Source organism: Poecilia mexicana, unplaced genomic scaffold, assembly GCF_051168715.1.
Source record: "Poecilia mexicana isolate PSO_F unplaced genomic scaffold, ASM5116871v1 scaffold_19, whole genome shotgun sequence".
Lineage (NCBI taxonomy): Eukaryota > Metazoa > Chordata > Actinopteri > Cyprinodontiformes > Poeciliidae > Poecilia > Poecilia mexicana.
In genome coordinates this window covers 6,318,642-6,332,401 of record NW_028263388.1, presented here as the reverse complement: position 1 = coordinate 6,332,401, position 13,760 = coordinate 6,318,642, and the positions used below count along the sequence as shown (strand labels likewise).

Below are 13,760 nucleotides of genomic sequence, written 5' to 3'. Positions count from 1 at the left end.
ATGTTCAGACAATGTCAGCAGGACACATGAGCCAATGGCAGTGATCCCCTGGGGACAGATCGTATCACCGATAACAGCGTCAGTAAGTGAGTATGTGTGGGCACGGATATTGATGTAGGCCCTCCGTAATTTTCCTGTTTCTCGAGGCATTAAAAGTCTTCCTATCTGCAGAATCTGCCATAATTGTCCAATATCTGATTTGATCTCATCCCTTGCAGGCACTGCTGTGCTCTTGTTGTTTGCGTGAACCTATAAATGGAACGTCTGTAGAGTCAGAGATCTGTATTACCACGCTCTAGTTAAATGGAAAAGACAAAGACGAGCCGCTATTGACGCAGGAACCCCCAAGGGCGCAATGCATAGAAGACTGAAGTTATGTCAGAGTCGACTAAGAGGTGAGTATCTCCTGAAGCTGTCCTGGTCTGTAGGATGAGGTCACTTGTATTTATAGATCACCAGCCACAGTTTGTTGACCCTTTACTGTTTTACTGAAGAGAACCTTTCCAGTCACCTTTGCAACCTGAAGGCACATAATTCTTAAATGCAATACAGTTGACCCCCTGGAACAGTTGAAATACACAAATACTTGAGACCCACTCGAATAAAAACACTTACAACTCCATATTTTAATAATTCACACACCAAATATACCATAACATGTATTAGTACACTCAGTGGAAATTTACTCTAGAAGTGACAATTTCCAGTCTTCCTTATTTTCACTCTTGGGGATACAGCCAATCAGAGCCAAGGACCACAAACCTGGATTGGCTCCTTTGCAAATGCTATCCAATAGCCTGTCAGCAGCATTGTGCGTATGTATTTCAGTTTCCCAAGCTGGGTTATCTTTCATATTTTAGATGTGTGCTATGAAAAAAAAAATCAAATAGGTACATTTCAAAAAAATTTATACAACTGATAATTTGCAATAATATTGTTCCGACATAAATTCTGGAAAATATTTTTTTTTAAATGGCGGCTGAACGGATGAGAGCGTCACAGAGACCTTGCGCGCTGCCGTCCGCCATGCTGGCGTTCACGCTGTAACAAAGACCAGCTTTGTGCCGAAGATAGCCGAACGTACCCCCCCACACACACACGCGCGTTGTTCCACCCACTACACACTCAGACGTGGGTCAGTGCCGCTGGTGGTCGTCTATCAGGAAGCGAGGAGAAACACCTCGACAGGAAGTTGGAGCTGATTCGGGTATGTGTATGCACGTCTGGGGGATTGTTAGTTGCAGCAAAATGTGATTGAAAATTACAACACTGACGACAAAAACAGCCAAAACTATTATCTAAAATTTCATTATGTTTGAACTGTGTATTCTCAGAGTTCTACGAGAGCTGCTGGCAAGTTTCTACTTCACATTTCGGAAACACAGTAACTCCAAAGGGAGAGGGAATTCTTTATTACATAAAACGTCTTCCATATTCCAAAATAGGGCAGCTGAATTGTTCCATATTCACAAATATTATCAGTATGCACAAAGCATAAGTTGGCCCTTGGTTAAATAGAACTTTGAAATTGGCCTTTCATGCTTTTTTGTTGTAGTTGCAGTTTCTGATACCAAATGTTTCATAAAATCAACTTTTATTTAGCCAATCTTTACATAGTTTTAATACAAGGTGTTCTTTAAAAGCTTGTTTTACTTTTCCTTTATTCAAACGACCAGTTATATTTAAAGAAATGAAAAAATGAAACTCACGCCCATCATCTGTTTTAAACATAGCAAAATCTAAAGCTTTTAAAAAGAGCCCTGCTTATTTATTTTATTATATGAAATGTTGCAATTGTACATTTAAGTGCGCTTTGTTGCTAATGTAATGTAATGAATGTCTTTTTATAATGATGTGGATCCTAGGAAGAGTAGCCATGGTTACGGCAATGGGTAATGGAGATCCAAACAAACTGTACATCCACTACAATACGTTCATTCCTCTATTTGGGACAAAATCAGCATTAAGTTTTTTGGAAAAACCAACATTAAGCTCACACCATAGTCACGTTTCTTGTGGGCCCACTACCGTAACGGCTGCTGGAGGGACAGGAACACGACATTTGGTCTGGTGCCGTGATCCACCTTGGCAGGTTGACCATTGCCCTGCTGTCAAGCCCATATGGCAACTAAAGTAATGCCCTGTGAGCCTTTGCTTATTCCGCCACCCACATACATCCTACTGAACATGCTGTAGCCTGTTCACTTGGGGCGGATTCAATTCCAACTCTGAATGGCACAAATGGCATGTTTTTACTGGCTTGATTGATATTAATTGCCATAAATACATGTTAAAATTTGTATGTGTTGAATAACTGGTGCTGTTATTTTTATTATAGTCCTGTTAAGAGATGAAAAGTTGTGTGCTAATACAAGTACTTTTTGTCAATGTGAGCTTAACTTTTCAATAAACATGTCCCATTATGTGCTTTCATTGTACTGAATGCATCAACAGAAAGCCAAACATAAAACATGAGGTTCCCATCTTCCTCTTCAAGGGGCGGTAGTATCCATTTTCCAGCCACATAGTGACATTTTATACCATAGTCAAGTAATTATGTTACTTTCAGTTGTAATAAAAATGCTGTATGTATCAAATATGACTTAGAAGAAATTGGACTTTGTAATTTTAACACCTTAACATTGAGCCTCTGTCTCTTTAAGAAACTCCCGCTCTTTCTGAAACTCCATCTTCAGGAAGTCATCACAACATGGTTCCTCTATTAAGCCTTCAATAAAGTTTTTTGCAGAGATTCACTGAGAAGTAGCTCATATAATGGTGCAGTTCCACCAGGTGTTTGCTAATTGCTGCTGGCTAGTCTGAAGGAGGTAAGTGTGGAAGCTAGGAACTTGGAAACTGCAGCTCTGAGGATTAGTTTTTGATGAAGAGATAACATTGTAACATGATGTAAAGCTCAAAAAAGTTGATTTAACGTGATGCCGTCCCTTTAAGGACTTGAAATCCTTTCTGTGAACATCTTAAACAACCCGGATTGAAAACAAGTTTGACTTTATGCCAACAACGTGGACAAAGCTCTTGCTGTAGTTACAGACGGACCAGACAGCCCAGTTCCAGGAACCAAAGCTCCACCAGCAGCCATTGGGAAATGTTTCTAGTCATGATAGCTCAATTTTAGAATTTAAGTTGGTAAAATTAATGCAGATTTGTGTTTGGTATTAAAGATATTAATATCCAAATGGGGAAAAAATAATTTAAAGAAATAGCGAAAAGATATGACTGAAAGTATATATTGTTACAAAATTTTTTGAATTTAATAGTATTTTTGCTTAAATTTATATACTACAAATCAAATAACAGGTAAATGGTACAGATTGCAGAATATCCCTCTAAAAATACCAATATATTAAAATCTTAATTTTAAACCAGAAACTTAGAAACAAGATTTAGAAACCATAATGGTGTCCAATTCAGTCGCTTAGATACAGATTTTGTGAACAAAGTAAAGAGCATGTGGCTGCATTAAATTATCTTACAAATTTCAGCAACACAAGTTTTGTTATACGTCAAATACTGTTGTCCAAGTGGAAATGCCACAAAAACAAAGTTTTATCTCTGTGGACAGCAGATAAAAAAATATTTATAAAAATACAAAAACTTAGGGGAATTGAATTAGTCACGTAAGCCTGTTGTACATTTGTGCTAACGCACCTTTTTCTGTCGCCCACCTGCACACCCAGGGGAACAATGGCTGCCTGCAGAACGTCTCCTCGCCTTAATAAGGTTGAGGATCTCTCCACCTCCACGTCGCACATCAATACCTTCAACAGGAGTCTTTTGCTGCTGGGAGATAACGGGGGAGGACAAAGAAACCCTTGAGAATGGTACAAGAAAAACCGGAACAAAGTCGAAATAATTAGGCGTAAATGAGTTTGGCGCGGAGAGAAATGAGCTCGGAGCTGGAGACAGCTGCACAAAGCAAATTAATTTGAATAGGCAAACTCTAAACTAAGGCGTCTAAAAATAAATGAGTCATAAAGATTAGGAAATTGTTGTTGGTTAAGGTGGGTTTAGTTTTAGGTTCATGGTGGTCAAAAAGCGAGGAAGAAAACTACCACCATGAGGGGTGATGTTACCGGTTAGTAAAAAGAAAAAAATAGTTAACTATTAAAATACAAATTAAAAAAAATTAGATTTTCATCTGGTGGTGGAACTCTAATGAATTAATTTAACTGTAATTAATCAAAAACCATCTATCGACAAAATAAGCTAAATTTTGCCTGTTTCAATTTGAAAAATCCTTTTCTGCTAAATTCCAGAATAGGTAAACATATGAGCTCAACAACAAAGATATTTATTGTTTTTGATGTTATTTATTTTATTCAACCATCTGATTGGTGCACAGATCAAATCTATGATAGATTCTTTAGCGTCTGAGACATCTGTGCTGCTGCTGCATATTTAACTTTATTGATTAGCCATCACTATCTACACTAACTCTATGAATAATTAAAATTAATATGAATTACAACAGCATTTAATTTCCCTTCGGGTGGGGATTAATAAAGTATTTTTGAATTGAATTAGAATTGAAATGCTATTTTAGGCTTGAATAGCTTCTCTAACAGGCTAAACTCCTTTTAGCACAACTTATATTAGTCGTTTCCAGTCCCAGCAGATTTGAAGCAAAAATTAAACCCCAGTCGGCCAAAAGAAACGATTTTGTAGGCCATCAATGTCTCTTGTGTGTCAGATTTACGGGCGTACCAGAAACACAGAAATACAAAGGTTGGGTTGGGACTTTTTTATATATATATATAAAAAAAGGGATTAAATGCATTGAAATTAATTTGATCAAAATTAACGTGTTAAAGGTGGCCAATATGGGCTTACAATTTTATCACAATAGTACCCGTCTTATCTTATAATTAAGATAGGTACTATTGTGATGACAATAAAAATGATAAGTTTATGTAATACTTTAAGGTAAATGCATGACAGAAAACATAAATACTGACATTTCTATTTAAAATAATCTTCTTCAAGATGCCATATACTTAAAGAAGTGTGATTTATATCACTAAAATGCAGAGACTCCATTTAATCATACTTTTGAAATCATTGCTATTTATTTATGCTCTCGTGAAAAACGTATTAAAAATTTTTTTAACACCACTAGAATTTATTGTGACAACGATAACTTAAAAATCTTGTGACAAGCAATTTATCACAAAAATTAATAAACAATACAATAAATGCCCATCCCTAGCACTAGCTTTTATATTTGGAGCAAAGTGACAAGAATATATATTTAGCAGAATCTGATTAATGTTATAGGTCAGATGGATCAGTTTCATGTTTCTCACAAGTCAGTAGGAGTCAAATTAACACAGATGAAAACTTTCAAAGTGTTGGGATCAGTGTTTTGTTTTGTTTTTTTTGTAATCTTGGGGTTGGGTTTTGTGTTGTTGCCTGCTGTTTCCTCACCATCCACCAGAGGTCCTCGATGGGCTGAGCCCCTGGAACATGCGGTGGCAGACCCTGTTGACGCACCTGTGGCTAATTTGAAGAGGGCTGAAGTGGAGTATTTATGCTGCGGCTGGCAAACACTCCGGTGCCTGAGTGTTAACCTAGAATGGTAAACTTTCCCTGAGCTAGGCCCTCTGAGTTATTCACCTGAGTGATCTCCCGATGTGTTTCCCTCTCGTCAGGTTTTCTGCCGTCTCCCAGCGTGTAGCCTGTGGATACAAGTCTCCGAGTGATCTCCGCTCCGGTCAGCCTCCCGAGGAACCGTTACCCCCTCTGACGCCTCAGGTAGTACCTGTTGGAAGCCAGTACCCTCGACCCTGGATGAATCGAGCTCTCCGTTTGCCAGCCGTCCGCTACAGCCGCTCTTACCTGTCCGTCCTCCAACGTGCACCGCTCGCCGGATTAGCGAGCTCTGGACCTCAGTCTTCCGTCGCAACCTCAGGCAACAATCAGGCAACAATCAAACCCATTTCACCCCTTATCCAAGTAAGATTCTCCGACTATCTCTGCATGATCCTTCTGCCACCGACTGCTATTCACATCTGTCTTCTCATTTAACAGTTGATGACCTTGCAGTTCCAACCCCGTATCCAGATCTCCCCACCACTTCTCTTTATTTAATAAACTTTATTATTGTGATTCGCTCTACTGGTTGTGTTCTTGCATGTGGGTGCGTTCACTAGGACCCATTATGACAGAACACTCAGGCCAACAAGTTACCCCAGCAGACGCAATCAGGAGGGCGTTGTCCGAGCAACATGCCCTCATTCAGTCTCACGACGCTGCCCTTCGAGAATTGGGAACCCGACAGGCTGAGACTAACCGCCAACTTTCTGAAATTTCAAACTTTCTGCAGAACCCAGTTTCACAGGAACCGAGTCCTCCACCTCTGCCAGCCGCTCCCATTCCGCCAGCCCGGCCCACATTTTCCGAGATACATCCACCTACACCAGAGAAATTTTCAGGTGAGGTTCACAAGTGTCGTGGTTTCCTGCTCCAATGCTCAATAATTTTCAACCATTCCCCGCAAAGTTTTCCGCATGATAATGCTAAGATAGCCTATGTCCTCTCACTGCTCTCCGGTAGAGCCCTGGAGTGGGCCGAGGCAAGGTTTCCTTCCCCCACTGATTTTGGCTGTTCCTTTCCTGAGTTTCTGACTGAATTAAAACAGGTTTTTTGTCAATCAATTGACAAGACGTCAGTTTCGCGTGAGTTATGGAACCTAAAGCAAGGGTCAAGAAGTGTCTCTGAGTTTGCTATTGACTTTAGGATTAAAGCGGCAGCAACAAACTGGAATGCAGCTGCCTTAAAGAGTGCATATTTTCATGCTTTGAGTGAGCAAGTCAAGGATGAATTATCAACTCTAGATGAGCCAGAGTCATTGGAGGAGTTTATTAACCTCACAATAAAATTGGACAACAGAATTCGAGCCAGAACCCGAGAAAGACTTCGAAGGAACTACTCAGTGAAGACCTTTACCTCTGCGACACCTTCCGCCCCACAAGTTGAGCCTGGACCCTCAGCCCCAGCAGATCCGGAGCCTATGCAGGTGGGACACACACGATTGACACCCGAAGAAAGGCGTAAAAGAATGACCTCACGTCTCTGTTTGTATTGTGGCGATCCCACCCATTTCATTGCAAAATGCCCCCTCCGGTTAAACCCGCAGGTCCGACAGTAAGGGTGAGGAGTCTGCCGGACCAACATCAAGAAAAGAAATCTCGCCTACTCATTCCAGCTACATTGTTTTATAATAACCAATCTCTCCCTTTGTCTGTGTTCATAGACTCAGGATGCGAGCAGAATCTTATCGATTCTGACCTTGTTAAGCAGATGGGGATTGAAGTTGACCCACTGGCCGTTCCCCTCAGGGTTTCAGCTCTCAACGGAGAGGCTCTGCCCAGAATCACTCACAGAACCAAACCAGTCCGTTTAATCATCTCTGGTAATCACACTGAACACATCTCATTTTATGTTTTCCCAGCAGCAAGCTCCTCAGTAGTCCTCGGGTTCAACTGGTTAACCCAACACAACCCACACATTAACTGGTCAGAATCCCACATTGAGGCTTGGGCAAGTCACTGCCATTCAGCCTGCCTCCATGCTGCCGTTCCCCCCAGTCCTGTGGCATCAGAGCCTCAAGTGATGGACTCCCCAGACCTCTCCGCAGTCCCTGATGACTACCGTGATTTAGCTCCCGTCTTTAGCAAAAGTAAAGCACTCACACTACCTCCGCATCGTCCTTATGACTGCGCCATAGATTTGTTGCCTGGGGCCCCACTTCCTAACAGTCGACTTTATAACATCTCCAAGCCTGAACGTGAGGCAATGGAAAGATATGTCAACGACTCTGTAGCAGCAGGAATCATTCGGACATCTTCCTCACCACTAGCTGCAGGTTTCTTTTTTGTAGGCAAGAAAGATGGTTCGCTTAGGCCATGCATTGACTACAGAGGCCTAAACCAGATAACCATTAAAAACAAGTATCCCCTTCCCCTGTTGTCTTCAGCTTTTGAACCCGTTCAGGGCGCCGTCATTTTTTCCAAGTTAGATCTCCGAAATGCTTACCACCTGCTACGTATACGTGAAGGCGACGAATGGAAGACGGCCTTCAAAACACCCATAGGCCACTATGAATATTTAGTGATGCCATTTGGCTTGTCAAACGCGCCAGCCTTTTTCCAGGCTTTAGTCAATGATGTTCTGAGAGATTTCATTAATGATTTTGTCTTCGTCTATCTTGATGACATTCTAATTTATTCCAAGTCCCTAGAAGAACATAAGAAACATGTTCGCCTAGTTCTTCAGCGTCTCCTAGAAAACAGGCTATTTGTAAAAGCAGAGAAGTGCGAGTTCCACCGTCCGTCAGTTACATTCCTGGGTTATGTGCTTGAGGGCGGACAGGTAAGGCCTTCAGAGGACAAGATCAAGGCTGTTATCGAGTGGCCCAGACCAGACACCCGCAAGCAACTTCAGCGCTTTCTTGGATTCGCTAATTTCTACCGTAGATTCATCCGCAACTACAGCCAGACGGCTGCGCCACTAACGGCACTCACCTCCACTAAGTCAGTCTTTACTTGGACTCCCCAAGCCGAGTCTGCCTTCATGCAGTTGAAGATGCTGTTCTCCAAAGCCCCTGTTTTGGTTCAGCCTGACCTCAAGAGACAGTTCATAGTAGAGGTTGATGCCTCAGACTCGGGAGTTGGAGCAGTGCTGTCTCAGGTGTCAGAAACGGATGGAAAGACTCACCCTTGTGCCTTCTTCTCACGCAGGTTGACCCCTCCTGAACGTAACTATGATGTTGGAGACAGAGAGTTGTTAGCCATCAAGTTAGCTCTTGAGGAATGGCGACACTGGTTAGAGGGGGCGGAGCACCCCGTCTTAGTTTGGACGGATCACAAGAATCTGTCATACCTTCAAGCTGCCAAGAGATCCAACCCCCGACAGTCCAGATGGTCATTGTTCTTTTCCCGCTTTAATCTGTCCATTTCTTACCGACCAGGCTCAAAGAACATCAAGCCTGATGCGCTGTCCAGGTTACACACCCCCGACGACGCTGAAGACGGTCCGGCTCCCCTCCTCCCTCCCAGTTGCACGGTTGGAGGGGTTACTTGGGAGATCGAAGACCTGATCCGTCAGTCACAACAGTCTGAACCTCCCCCCGAGTCATGCCCACCAGGTAAATTGTTTGTTCCTGCAGCAATTAAGCCCCGGTTTCTCCAGTGGATCCATGCATCCAAATTCTCAGCCCATCCAGGTGTCAGTCGTACTATTGCACTCGTAAATCGAAGGTTTTGGTGGCCATCTATACACAAAGATGTCAAAGAGTTTGTACTTGCCTGTCCTGTTTGCTCCCGTAATAAGTCTTCTCATCAGCCCCCGGCAGGACTCCTCCAACCACTGCCTACACCCCAGCGCCCATGGTCCCATATTGCCATGGATTTTGTCACAGGCCTACCCAATTCCAAGGGTATGACTACTATTCTTACTGTAATAGACCGTTTTTCGAAAGCCTGCCATCTAGTTCCTCTCCGCAAGTTACCCACTTCTTCTCAGACCGCCCATCTCCTCATCAAACATGTCTTTCGCCTTCATGGCATTCCCCAGGAGATCCTGTCTGATCGAGGTCCTCAGTTTATCTCTCAAGTTTGGAGAGAGTTTTGTGCAGCTTTAGAAGCCAAGGTAACCCTCACATCAGGCCATCACCCCCAAACTAACGGACAAACTGAACGTATGAACCAGGAGCTGGAAGCAACTCTCAGATGTTTCACTTCTTCCAATCCTGTTGACTGGGTCCAATTTTTGCCTTGGGTTGAATACGCCCATAACTCTCACGTGTCTGCTGCGACAGGTTTTTCCCCTTTTGAAGTCTCTCTAGGATATCAACCACCACTCCTCCCCTCTGATGAGAAGGACATTTCGGTGACCTCTGTGCAACACCAGATCCGTCGCTCCCAGAAGATTTGGAGAGAAACCATCGCAGCCCTCCATAACACAGCAGCCCAAAACAAACGCGTAGCTGATCGTAGGCGCTCTGCTGCACCGACATATACTGTTGGGCAAAAGGTATGGCTCTCCACCCGTGATATCCCTCTCAAGGCCATGGCTAAGAAATTGGCACCTAAGTTCATTGGACCTTTTGAAATCCTGTCCATAATCAATCCAGCAGCAGTGCGTCTCCGTCTTCCCTCATCCCTTCGTATACACTCAACCTTCCATGTTTCACAACTTAAACCTGTCCTGACCAGTGAGTTGTGCCCTCCGACCGAACCCCCTCCTCCCACCCGGATTATTGATGGTCATCCAGCCTACTCCGTCCGTCGGATCGTGGCCTCCCGTCGGCGAGGTCGGGGCTACCAGTACCTCGTCGACTGGGAGGGCTATGGTCCGGAGGAGCGTTCCTGGGTCCCCCGCTCCTTTATTTTGGATTCCACTCTGATAAGAGATTTTGTTTCGTCCCGGGCTTCCTCTTCGCGGTTGCCGGGTGGCAACCGTTGAGGGGGGAGTACTGTTGGGATCAGTGTTTTGTTTTGTTTTTTTTGTAATCTTGGGGTTGGGTTTTGTGTTGTTGCCTGCTGTTTCCTCACCATCCACCAGAGGTCCTCGATGGGCTGAGCCCCTGGAACATGCGGTGGCAGACCCTGTTGACGCACCTGTGGCTAATTTGAAGAGGGCTGAAGTGGAGTATTTATGCTGCGGCTGGCAAACACTCCGGTGCCTGAGTGTTAACCTAGAATGGTAAACTTTCCCTGAGCTAGGCCCTCTGAGTTATTCACCTGAGTGATCTCCCGATGTGTTTCCCTCTCGTCAGGTTTTCTGCCGTCTCCCAGCGTGTAGCCTGTGGATACAAGTCTCCGAGTGATCTCCGCTCCGGTCAGCCTCCCGAGGAACCGTTACCCCCTCTGACGCCTCAGGTAGTACCTGTTGGAAGCCAGTACCCTCGACCCTGGATGAATCGAGCTCTCCGTTTGCCAGCCGTCCGCTACAGCCGCTCTTACCTGTCCGTCCTCCAACGTGCACCGCTCGCCGGATTAGCGAGCTCTGGACCTCAGTCTTCCGTCGCAACCTCAGGCAACAATCAGGCAACAATCAAACCCATTTCACCCCTTATCCAAGTAAGATTCTCCGACTATCTCTGCATGATCCTTCTGCCACCGACTGCTATTCACATCTGTCTTCTCATTTAACAGTTGATGACCTTGCAGTTCCAACCCCGTATCCAGATCTCCCCACCACTTCTCTTTATTTAATAAACTTTATTATTGTGATTCGCTCTACTGGTTGTGTTCTTGCATGTGGGTGCGTTCACTAGGACCCATTATGACACAAAGTGTGTAGCTTTAGGCCATGCTATCTGATGCGCTGAGCATTAATTATCTCACACAGTGCAGGAACTCAAATAAATAAATTAGATTATAGCAGTTTATAATATTAAAGGAAAGTACTATGAGTCTCAAAAGGACAGACGCTCTAGTTTTGATTTATATAAGATATACAAAACAAGTGGGAACAGTTTGAAAAAACAGAAATGGGGTTTATAAGAAACTCGTCTAATGCCATGTTATCTTTTCAGGAACTGTTGTCATGCATTTCATCTCTTCCTAAAAAGGTCAGCGCGCGCTTAGTTTGTGTCTACATTATTATCCCCATTAAGCGTCGAAGCCACGAGGCGCTTACGGATTGCCTCTGCGGCCTTCATTCAATTAAAAACTCGCTCATTGTTCTGCTCCATCCTTTCCCGTCGACGTGGAGAGACAAGAACTGCTGGATTCAAATGGAGAATAAACACCGGGCGCGGATATCACTGCACATATCACCGCTCCTGCAACCAAAACCAGTCTCCGTCTCTTTGTTGTCCACAGCTACTCCCGGTGACTCATGCAATACTCCAAGTTCCACACAAACAAAACCATCACGACTTGGATTTACGACAAGTTGTGGGCGTGTAAGTGTACAGTCTGCTGATAAAAAACGCTGGTCACGTACTCTGGCTAGAGACAAAGAGGTCAGAGAGCCGGTATGCTAATTGTCCCGACGTTTCGGGGTTTCTATTTTGGGTTTTGTTGCCGAGTGCTGCTCGTTTTCAAAGCGGCACACCTCACTGTCGAAGAGCCGGACAGCCCTGAACTACAACGGTTAACATTTCTAAAACAAAAGCTCGACTAATTGGTCTCGTACACAGGGGTCAAGCTGTTGTGCGGCGCTACGCTTTGTGAATCATTCTGCTTGAAATCGAGAACTGCACACTCCATGTGAACCTTTGAAGTACTTCTAAGTTAATTACGTCTATATGAGTGGAAATTTGTCTGAAATTTAATTTCACGTCAAGCTGTGACAATAAAGACCTGTTATAATCCCAGGGAGTCATTTATGTTTGTGTTCCTTTCTTTATTGCCTCTTCAGCACGTTATTATTGCTTTAAAGGTCTATTTTGTTCACTCCTTTGTATTTAATATTTTTCATTTATTATTGTGCTTTTTATGTGCGTTTTAGGATTTTGTCTTCTTTGATTAGCAATGTTGATTGTTCAATTCTTTGAGCAATAAAGCTTCCTGGAACAAATTTTAAGAAAACTGTGAAACTGCCAAAACACTTAGTCCCTTTACGTTTTAAACCCCCATCCGTTTAGAGTTGCCTTTGTTTAGTAGTAAATGGAACAGCAGATGCGTTTACATTGACCGTGTAATGTAATTTGATATTTTGGGGGGATGAGCTTAATGGAAACGCGACAATCTCGAAAAAACACTATTTCGCTAAAGAATTTTGGCACTAGGATCAGATGGTTGTGCAAACCCCAAAGAAGACGATTCTGTCTGTCCTGTGGATTTCCCATCTTCACAATTAAGCCATAACATACATAACAATGACTACCATACATTCAAATACACTTTTTAAAAGCTCAATCTGTTTCCACTTTATCTCCAGGAAATTGCACCTCAGCCAGGCAGGTGACGCTAACGCGTCAGTCCGACCGTCCAAAATAAAGCTGTGAAATTACATTTCTGACTGCCATCAGCTTATCATTACGGATAATGACCCAATGAAGCAGGGGAGAGCCGCGGGCCGCCGGTCAGATGATGACTCACTCAATTTGTGAAGTCTATTACAGGCAGAATCAAAAGCTTCCTCTTAATCCTTCTTTAAAACGTTCTCATTAAAGCACGCGGCACGTACAACGTAGGCGGCAGAAAGGGAAAATGACGCTATGAGTAAAACGTTCACTCCTCTTCAACATGAAATAGAAAATGACTTTCTTGGGTTGTAAAATTGAAGAAAGAACTTCAACTCACCAACACCCTCTGGAACGAACACCTGGGGTCCTTCCGAATCCAATTAAGGTCAGTAGCTGCGTTTTTATTACAAACGTGTTTAAATCTTTGTCTAATGTTCGGGGGGGGGGGGGAAACAAAACAATTTTCCAATTGCGCTGTTTCCAATAAATAAGAAATTAAATTAAAATCACACGTGAATAAGCTTGAACATAAGTACATATAGTGGTGACAGATGTAAACAGCTAAACAGTTAAGTGTTTAACATCTCAGTCAGCGTCTCACTCGTTAGAGCTTATACTTGGGAGCGGCTACGTATATAAAGAAGAGTTATGGAGTCAACACGTTAGAGCAGTGTTTCTCAATTCCGGTCCTCAGGCCCCCCTGTCCTGCATGTTTTAGGTGTTTCCCTTCTGCTACACACCTGGATTGAATCTGTGGGTGATTAACAGGCTTCTGCAATACTTGATGGTCATGCAATCATCTGAATCGGCTGTTCTGGAA

At 43.3% G+C, this 13,760-nt stretch overlaps 3 long non-coding RNA genes across 4 annotated transcripts; 2 read left to right on the top strand and 1 right to left on the bottom strand.

The window, feature by feature from the left end:
- Positions 1-3,248: 3,248 nt before the first annotated feature.
- On the bottom strand, positions 3,249-13,648 carry LOC106930991 (uncharacterized). Of its 2 annotated transcripts, none has more exons than XR_015761524.1 (3): positions 13,278-13,648; positions 3,670-3,801; positions 3,249-3,573 (listed from the first exon to the last, which is right to left on the bottom strand). It is a non-coding gene; the product is annotated as an uncharacterized LOC106930991 (long non-coding RNA). The 2 variants fall into 2 exon arrangements; XR_015761525.1 differs by having other exon boundaries at positions 3,670-3,798.
- LOC148153586 (uncharacterized) lies at positions 5,371-6,131 on the top strand. Its single transcript, XR_015766386.1, has 3 exons — positions 5,371-5,596; positions 5,670-5,973; positions 6,049-6,131. It is a non-coding gene; the product is annotated as an uncharacterized LOC148153586 (long non-coding RNA).
- On the top strand, positions 10,287-11,260 carry LOC148153585 (uncharacterized). The gene is made up of 3 exons (XR_015761489.1): positions 10,287-10,725; positions 10,799-11,102; positions 11,178-11,260. It is a non-coding gene; the product is annotated as an uncharacterized LOC148153585 (long non-coding RNA).
- Positions 13,649-13,760: the final 112 nt, after the last annotated feature.